We start from the raw sequence: 10,401 nt of genomic DNA, 5'->3' as shown, positions 1-10,401 counted from the left end.
TCGAGCACCCACCCTGACCAGGTGCTGCTCGACTCTCCTGCTAACCCAGGCGGCTCAGGGGCTTGCTCTCAGCATCCCATAAGCAGAAGGGTCCTGGTCTATTGGCCCCTGCAGCGTCATGCAGGCTCCTGGGGGTGGGTGGAGGACCCAGGCCAGGCATGAGTACAAATGAGGTCCCCTAGGCAAGGCTGGTCCCACCAGGGAAGCCCTCCTGTTCAAAGACAGATCTTGAGTTTAGTTTAATTCTTCAGAGAAAAGACTGTTTCCCATTCTTAGGAAGGATCACGCCTCCCCTCACTCACTACCCGCACATCCATATTGTGCTGCAAAGTGGTTAACCGTTTCCCATCACGCCTCATGCCCAAACGCATTTTCAAAATTGCACTAGCTTCTAGGATCCTCATTCTTTACTGCTGGGGAGAGAAGGGCACCTCTAGACGGAATTCTGTTCATCTCTGATCATTTTCTGATAGAATTGGAGCGGAGGGGGCTGGTCCATGTGTCCCCCTCACAGCTCCAAGAGTAGAGGTTCCTGTTTTTCTCTAGGGACCCAGCACTGTGTCAGGCTCCCAGCAGCAACTCCTGGACCCCCAGGGTCCTGTCCACCTCCCTCATAGGTATTGATTAGCTGATGGACACCAATTAGGCAGGGGTGTTCAGCTGGCCCGGCTCCACCAACCCATGTGCCTGTTTCCCTGCTAGAATGAAGTGCCTGGTTTCTCATCCCCGGAGAATTACAACTCACTTTAAACAAGAAGGCGGATGACTTCGTGCCTGCCTCCCCCAAGCCTAGCAGCTTAGCACCATCTGAATTCCAATTAGCATCATCAAGCTTTCTTAGGGAGGAAAAAGCTTCCCCTGACACCCACCTCCTTCCAGCTGCAAGAAGTTTGCTCAAGGCTAAGACACATCTGCAGAGTCATGAGTCCATCCGCTGACTATGCCTTTATCACCACCTACTCGGAGCCCCAGTTCCCGACAACAGTCATAGTTACTGCTGATGGCCTGTGATCTGTATGCCAGGCACCTCATCTCGGCCCTCACAGTGCCTAGGAAGTGGGCACTTACGTTGCCCCACCAAAGATGAGGAGACTCAGGCTCTGTGACCAGTGCAAGGCCACCTGCCCTTGCCCATCCACCTGGAGATGAGGCTTACCCAGGACTCTGATTTCAAAGCCTGGGATCTGAAAGGTGCACAATATCTCCACATCTGCAAAAGGGACAGAGCTCGGGGCATTAAAGATGATCTTTGGAGAGCAGCTGGTCAAGTGCCACACAGAAGCTCAACAAAGGTCCACTCCAATAAAGAATTGGAGGTACAGCTGGAGGAGCTGAATCACACAGAGAACCTCCCTCCAGAATTGGCTTAGAGACCTGTAGGGAGGCAACGACATGCAAGCTGGAGTTCAAGCCTTAAGAGGCACAAATGGCCTGCCCTAGGAACTGGAAGAAGGGTGGGTCTTGCCAGCAGGGAACCTGGGAATGCTGCATGAGGGAATGTCAACAAGCAACAAATGGTCTGGTTTGCCTGTGTGCAAGGGAAAGCCCAACACTGAAGCACTGGATTTGGATCTTGCGATGAGGTGATGCTGGGAGGAATGACATGACTGGATCCTGCCATGGGGTGACATGAGGGCTTGATGTCACTAGATCCTGGATCCTGCCATATGGTATCTGCTGCCTAATTCAGTCCTATTCCTTGGCCTGAGCCCTTAGCTTCCACCCTTGGATCATCTGGACATTCTCAGGTCGTGTGACCTTCAACCTGCGGGTCCACAGCAATTTTAAAACAACTCACTGTTTCATTACACAAAGTTGAACCAGAATGAGCTGGTGCCATTATAGGAGGAGGCATTGGCAGACTTTGAGGGATGGGGAAGGTTTCAGTGGAGACAGCTCCCACCTAAAAGCCTAAAGAGGAAAGGAAGCATTCTGGGCTGTAGTTCTGCCTTCCACCTGAATGTCCCTGAGATAGACTGGGCCCAAGTCTGTGTACCTGCTGTGCCAGCCATTGTCATCTATGGACGTTCCTGCTTCTTTCCCAGAAAGTACCAATGTCCTTCAGGGGCCAGGCCTTGGCTCTGTGGGCCTGAGGACACCCAGGTTCCTGCCTTTCCCCTGGGGGCCTTAGTTTCTTCTCTCCTTTCTGTCTCCTCACACTCTCTGCCTGTGACTGAGCCTCTTGAGGGCAAGGATATGTTTTGTCCAGCAGGCAGGCCCAGGCCCTGGCACTTGTCCCAGCACTGAGCAAAACAGCCTAGTAGGCATTTGTGTTACTGATAGAGGGTCTTGACTGCAAGTTGACCAGGTTCTTGGCGTTTTGAACAAAGAATCGGACAAAAGGCACAGAAAAGCAAGAAAAGAATAAGCAACAAAAGCAGAAATGTATTGAAAATGAAAGTGCACTCCACAATGAGGGAAGGGGCCAAGCAGAGGCTCAAGAGACCCATATACAGAATCTTCTTGGGTCCACATACCCCCTAGAGGTCTCCCACTGGCCACTTGGTGTTCACCTCAGGTAAATGCAATGGTGGCCCACAATCAGTGAAGTTACGCAGGTCATACTCCCATGCAAACGCCTGATTGGTTGCGGAAAGCCACCAATCAGAGGCTAAAGTGAAGTTACAAAGTTGCACTTCTATGCAAATGAAGACTTGGCCTGCAATCTGTCTGTCTGCAACTAATCAGAGGCTGAAGTGAAGTTACAAAGTTACACTCCTTTGCAAACGTTGCTTTTTGCAACCAATCAGAGGTACTTTCAATTTTCCATCTGCCACACAGAAAAGGTGGGGGTTTGCAAAGGGAGTAGCCTCTGGTCCTTTTGTTACTTAGGAGTGGAAAGTTAGGGTTTTCCTTTCAATTTAGTTCTAGGAAGTCAGTGCGAAATGACCTTGGATTCCCTGTCTCCAGACCCTATTCTCCTGCCTCATTTGTAGGTTAGAACATGATAGAACAGAGTGGTACCCCATGGTTACTCCCCCTTTCTCCATCACTACCCACAAGGCTGCCATGTGAACTGAATCCAAGCCAACGGGCTTGGACTCCACCTCTGGGTCTAAAGCTGGAGGAAGTCACACTGCAGTTTCGAGTCTCAGTTTCCTCATATAAAATATGGATAATTAAGCCCTCCAGGGCTTCTGGAGGTGATGGGTGAGATTATGTAGGAGCCCTTTTGAAAAATTAAGCAACTCTCTAATTCTTTCTCTTTACATAGAACATATTTTTAAAATGAGTTTTAAAATATTAGAATCCTTTGCTCTTTTTTTTTTTTTTTTTTTTTGCCTGTCAAAAGTTTCATTTTGCCAAACCCTTTAGAAAATGAACTTGTTGAAAAACAAAAATTACTTTTATAGAGATGGGGTCTCGTTATGTCGCCCAGGCTGGTCTGGAACTCCTGGCCTCAAGCAGTTCTCCCACTTCAGCCTCCCAAAGTGCTGGGATTACAGGCATGAGCCATCATGCTTGGCCTTGAAGCATGAACTCTTGAATTAGCTTTCGAATTTGTAGAAACCTTTGTGAGTCACCAAGAGCCTTTGTATTGTCATCTCCATGGACTGTCCCAATAGGATAGTGGTTCACATTACCCAGCAAGTACACATGAGAAGGCTAAGTGACCTCCCCAAGGTCACATGGCAGAAGATGGCTTGAACCGGATCTCCCTATCTCCATTGTTGGGTGAGCTCTGTGCCCCGCTGAGCTCTGAGCAGAGTCCCAGCTACTCCCTCAGATCACTAAAGGCTCCTACCCTCTACCCCCACCATAAACAATTCAACTTTACCAAGTCCCCAATCCTGCCCTCGGGAAGAAAAGTCTCAGTGGATGCTCACTGTCTTGGGGCAGGGACTGGCAGCTGTGGCTGGTCTCTGAAGCTCAGGCCACCCCAGGCTCTGCACCTCACTGGCCAGGGAGGGCAGCCCTGCTGTCCGCTACAAGCCCCCTGGGAGTGAGGGGCGGGACCAACTCACTCACTCAACCCACCTGAATTAAGCATCATCTGCTAGTGTTGGGTCCCCGCCCCTGGGCCACTATCGCTTACAACAGCTCTGCTTCCCTGACCAAATTCAGACTGACACAAGCTTCAAATGTCACCATGGAGTGCTCTTGCTTGGCCAGACATCTGCCAAAAGCTGCCCTCGCCCAGTCTCAGTCAAAAGGCAATGACAGGCCACCAGGAGTTGCTGGCAGATCAGCGAGCTCTTCACTCACAGAGCCAATCATAGCGACAGGTGGATAAATTTTCATCTATCAGCTGTTTCAGTGACCCTTGATCATGAGAGAGAGAGAGAGCCCTTTTGCTAGAAAGACCTCATCACTTGCCCAGCAGAAGCAGGTGCTGCATCCTAAAACACAACCGCCTGCTATTTACAAAGCAACGAGGGAGTGAAAAGGCTTTTCTAGTGTCAACTGAAAAATCACAAAGTTATCAATTTAGAAAGGAACCTTCCTTCCTTCCTTCCCTTCCTTCCTTCCTTCCTTCCTTCCTTCCTTCCTTCCTTCCTTCCTTCCTTCCTCCCTCCCTCTCTCTCTCTCTCTTTCTTTCTTCTTCCTGTCTTTCATCTTTCTTTTTGAGAGGGGTCTTACTCTGTCACACAGGCTGGAGTGCAATGGCACAAACATAGGTCACTGCAACCTTGATTTCTTGGGCTCAAGTGATCCTCCTGCCTCAGCCTTCCTTGTAGCTGGGACCACAGGCATGCAACACCATGCCTGGCTAATTTTTTGATTTTTTGTAGAGACAAGGTCTCGCTTTGTTGCCCAAGCTGATCTCAAACTCCTGGGCTCAAGTGATCCTCCCACCTCAGCCTCCTAAACTGCTGGGATTACAGGTATTAGCCACTGCACCTGGCCAGGGAGTTTACTTCCTATAAAGGGTTATATCCTGCAGGCTGGTCATCTTGGAGACTGGGAATCCAGTAGCGCCCCAAAGGTAGGCATTTCAAAGGAGAAAAGGATGAGACAGGGATTTATGCTGAATGTGTTGTCCAAATATACATATTCAACAGGTTATAGGAGGAGCTATGAATATTCACAAAGGGGCTTCTGATGCATGTGTACTGAACAAGCATGCATATTACATGCATCTTAGGTTTACTTTGGGATGAACGCAACATTTAAATGCATTGAAATTAGGCACTGTGTGTTAAAAGATAAAGCAGGGACACGAAGGACTTGGTGCACAGCCTCTGTAAACTTACCAGAATGAGTCCGTGGTTGGTCCATTTGTCTCTTATCAGGACAAATCAGTCTCTTGTCTAATCAAAGCTGCAGTTCTGTCTGGTGGAACTGGGTGCTCAGTCAGTGTCTGCTGTTTGGTGAGCTGCAGTTACTTCCATATTGCTTATTTCAAGCCAGTGCTTGTTTAGCTGCTGAAGATAAAAACGGGGAATTCTTGTGACAATTGGAATATAGTTTATTCTGTGACCGTAGGGGTTCATGACTTAACCCTCACCTGTTATGGGCTTAGGTCTGGTTTATAATTTGTTATCTTATTGCCACAACGAGTCCATTCTGTCCGTCTTTTGGTCTCTATGTTAACATTCATGCTGGTCAGTTGTTGTGTCTAAGCCACAAAAGGGATGGGGGGAACGAGGCATGTCAGGACTAGGAACCCAGTTTTTAGGGTTTCTCTGAGGTCCTTTTGAGGTAGAAGGTGGGACTCAACTCAGGAGGCAGGACTCGACTATGGAGGTGGGACTTGGACACTGGACCAAATTGAGGACTAGCTAAAACAGGGATGGGTCAGAAGCAGCTTTCCATACGCCTTGCCCACTCACGTGCCATGTCAGTTTACCATTGCCATTTTAACATGCAGAAGTTACTGCTCCTTTCCATGACAACAACCTGATGACCCAGAAGTTATCCTATTTCTAGAAATTTTTGCATAATCTGGCCCCTAATTTGTATATAATTGAAAGCACATATAAATATGACTGGGGAACTGCCTCTTAGCTGCTATTCTGGGTACACTGCCCAGGGGGTGGCCCTGCTGTGCAAGGAGCAATACCTCTGCTGTTGCTGTGCACTGCCTCTTCAATAAAAGTTGTTGTCTAACACCCACTGGCTCCCCCTGAATTCTTTCCTAGGTGAAGCCAAGAACCCTTCTGCACTAAGCCCCAGTTTTAGGGCTTGCTAGTGCTGCATCACTTTTGGTCAAGAGCGTGTCCATTCAGTTGGTTGCCAGGCTTAGGATTTTCAGTTCTCACCAGGAATGTGCGTGGCAAGCTGGTGCCTCTGGGAACCAGCCACAGATGACATGTAGGTTCCGGGGGTGGGTGTGTGTGAGCAGTGAGCTCCCATCAGATCCTAAGCACACATTACCACTTACCCCAAGCAGTGGTTCTGGAAGAACATTCCCAAGAACCAAGGCATTGTGTAAGTCTCCCAGATGAACAAGTGTGAGTGCTTAAGTTTCAGCAGTTACCTTGCAGGGCTGGAAAGCAAGGTAAGTGCAGTGAATTCAACACAAAGTCCACAGTGGATCCTCAGACTCTGAAAGCACCCATTCTTGCCCTTGACCCCCCTTCTACCACCGCAGAGGACACTTCCTTCCACCTGATGGAGGGCAGGTTACCTCCTGCGCCCAAGACCCAAGCATTGTATTCTCTCTCCTGCCACTATCCAGTCATGGGCTAAGCTTGGTACACATATTAGCTCACTTTTTATAACAGTGCCAAGAGGCAAATATTACTATCCCTAATTTCTATAAAAGAAACTGAGTCCCAGATAAGCTGAATGATACGCCTGACTTCATAGAGGGAGTAGGTAGGTGGTGAAGTTGGGGATGAGACTCTACTTTCCATATTAGAGCAGTGGTTTTCAAGCTTTAGCAAATGGTAGCTTATGCTTAGGATTCAGATTCCTGGGTCCTTCCCTCAGTGCTTTGATTCGGTGGGTCTGGCTGGGGCTTGGGAACAATGAATGTGTTGCAGCCTGTCCACAGCCCACATCTAGGAAGGAGTATATCAAATGTTCCTCTCCTCGAGGAAGTTATTTCTCCATGTGTTCACCTTCTCCACACAGTCTGCCTGCGGGAACCTCCCTCTGCACATTACTGTGACATTCTGACTGAGGCCTGTTTTGTTGAACTTAGCTAATGTCAGGGTTCAAATCCCAACTCCTCCACATACTAGCTCTGTGACGTTGGGTAAGATACCAACCTGTCCTTGTCCTGATTTTCTCATCTGTAAAATTGGGTAAATAATAGGTGCTGTCTCAAAATTGTCATGAACGTGAAATTGGTTCATCTATGTAAAATATTTGTAACAATACCTGACATATAATAAGCTCTCAATAAACATTAGCTGCCATTATTATTACAGCTATTCTTGTGGTTATCATTACTGTTGAGCTATTTCAAGTGTATGTGTCTCATCTGCACAATAAGATTCTAATCTCCCAAAGAGCACAGAGCTTAGCACAGGACAGCATATGCAGTAGATTCTCAGCAAATATCCACTGAGTGTCTAAATTAATTTTTAAATTTATAAGCAATCAAATCCCACAATTAGCATATGAGGGAATTAATAATACTATAATACCATAAGTAATGAATAATATTATAATACTATAAGTACCAATGTTATCGATCACTTGTGGAGCACCTAATATATGTGAGGATTAGGGTTAAACACTTTACATGAATTATTCCATTTAATTATCACAACAATTACTCATGAGTTGAGTATTACTCACCATAAGAAAATTGAGGCACAAAGAAGTTAAGCAATTTGTCCATATCCTTGAACTGCTAAGTAGTAGAGCTGGTATTTTATCCCAGGTTTTTCAAATGCAAGAGCTTATACTCTTAACCACACACTGTGTGTCAGTTTTCCCTTATTAGACTGGAAGCTTCTCCAGGGGAGTGACTGAGTCTCGTTTATGTTTCCTTTGTCCCAGACAGAGGACTTTACATAAAGTAGGCTCTCGAAGAAATGTTTACTGGGTATGTTTGCCTGAATGAATGGATGGATGCATGGCTGGATGGATGATGGATAGATGGATGGAAGGGTTCAGGAGTGAATGAGTGGATGGGTGGAAGGATGGGAAGAGAGATGCATGGATGGATGCATGGATAGATGGATGAATGGACAGATGGATGGATGGATTGATGGATGGATGAGTAGATAAAGAGATGGATGGATGGTGAGTAGTTTGAAGGGTGAAGACATGATAGGGGGAATATGTCTTTTTTTTTCTTTTTTTTGAGATAGAGTCTTACTCTGTCATCAGGCTGGAGTGCTGTGGCATGATCTTGGCTCACTGCAACTCTGCCTCCCAGGTTCAACGGATTCTCCTGCCTCAGCCTCCTGAGTAGCTGGGATTACAGGTGCAGACCACCACACCCAGGTAATTTTTGTATTTTTAGTACAGATTGGGTTTCACCATATTGGCCAAGATGGTCTTGATCTCCTGACCTCGTGATCCTCCCTCCTTGGCCTCCCAAAGTGCTGGGATTACAAGCAAGAGCCACTACGCCTGGCTGTGAATGTGTCTTTGGCAGAGCAAGTGGGTAAATGAAAGAGTGTTCAGAAGGAAGGGCGAGTGGGTGGACAGGAGAATGAGTAAGTGGATGAAAAGTGAAAGAATACCCTCCTCAAGTTATTCTGCAGAGTAACACTCAAAGAATCCTGAGACAGGGAAATGTTGGAAACAGATGTACCAACATTTGGAGATAAAGGAAGCTGAAAAATGGCAGTGTTGTTCCTGGAAGGGAGATGGAGGCGGGAAAGACACATCTGGGTTACAGGAAAAGGCATCCTCTCATTCAGCATCTTCTAGTCTGAAAGAGCCCAGGGCTCCACAGTGGAGGCACTAATTGGATTTCATTAAAGTGAAATAGATTTCCTAGCTTTGGAAGAGCTAGTTCATTAATACATACTCTACTCGTGGAAGGCATGGGGAGGGGAAGCTCCACCTAAGATAGGAGCTAAGAAACCCACAGTCTGATGCAACACTCAGGTTCTGAGCGCCTGCTCTGTGCCAGTGCCTGGGCAGAGTGTCAGGTATGCAGTAATACATACCCAACACTCTATCTCCAGGAACTTACAGGGTTGGGGAGAGGGTGACAGACATGCAACAAGGCAGGGCACTGAACAAGGGTAAGAAACACAGATTATCCACCGCAGGTCCTTAGTAGTTCTAGGGGTGGGGTAGAAGTAAGTAGTAGAGAAGGGTGAAGTTGGCACCGCTGGTGTAAGGTTCATAGGGCCATTTTTCACAGAAGGAAGGTTGCTTGCCCAAAGTGGTAATTGTGCAAAACCAAGGCAGGAGAAAAGCGAGAGGGCCGAGGTTCACCCAATTGTTCAAAAACATTTGCTGAACACCTATGTGCCAGGCATTTTCTAAGTATGGGACAGTCATTACAGGAGATTGACAAGTTCCCGGAGCCAAGAAGAGTGATGAGGCTGGAGTTTTTAATTGGTGAGTTTTGAACATAGAAGAGGTTTTTAATGCAGGACTGGATGAGGTCACCTGAGGAGAGTGTAGGAAGAATGGCTCCTTTTAGTTCATTCTCCCTCCTAGAGCAAGAATTCCTTCCACAGCATCACTGGCAGGTGGCCACTCAGCCACCTTGCATGTTCCAATGACAGGAAGCTCACTACCAGGCAAAGCAACTTGCCTATCTTTAGAAGTTCTAGTTGTTAGTAAGTTCTTTTCTACGTGGGCCCAAACCTCCCTCCTGGTTGTATTCCTTTGTGATAGTCCTGTCTCATTTCGTCAGCTCCCTCTTTGCCATGACCAGCTAGAACCAGCAGAGGTGGTTCAACACAGGCCCCTTGACTTTTTAAAAACGAATGGGGCCCTAGGTCTCTTTTGAGGGTACCCTGCATTCCCCAGTGTCATTTTACATCTCGGTAATGACAAAGTCTTATTTTAATTTCTGAGTTATGGTCTTAGAGACAAGAAGAAAAGAAGAGACACTTAAACATAGAAGAGGAGACTTTCCTTCTTGTCCTTTTGTGAAACGCTTCTGGTTCCTTCAGCCACTCTTAGTTGACTGATGATCTACTCCAGCTTGCTTTGTCTCTGGGCTGGAGCCCCACCCTGGCAACCAGCTCTCCATGCCAGGGGCCACAGATGGCCACCCGTACTGTGCTGCTTAGCCCCCGTCTGGTTGCCCCTCATCTTACACAACCTCTTTGTGCAACATTTGACCAACTGAACCTTCTCTCCATGAATGGATGAGCTTTGGCCTTCCCAGTTGCTTTTGCTGCTCCTAGTCTTCCCTCAGTTTCATGTTGTCCAGGTTCTGGGTAAGTAACCTTCTCCTGCCAGAGATGACACTGTGGACATCATACTAGGTTGGCTGGTTACTCTCCTGCCCCCTCTTCCCACCCAGTTTTACCCACAGTCGCAAATAAATCAGGCTCCTCATGAGTTCTCTAGAATTTTGCTGTGCAG

Source organism: Theropithecus gelada, chromosome 7b, assembly GCF_003255815.1.
Source record: "Theropithecus gelada isolate Dixy chromosome 7b, Tgel_1.0, whole genome shotgun sequence".
NCBI lineage: Eukaryota > Metazoa > Chordata > Mammalia > Primates > Cercopithecidae > Theropithecus > Theropithecus gelada.
This window is presented reverse-complemented; position numbering follows the sequence as displayed.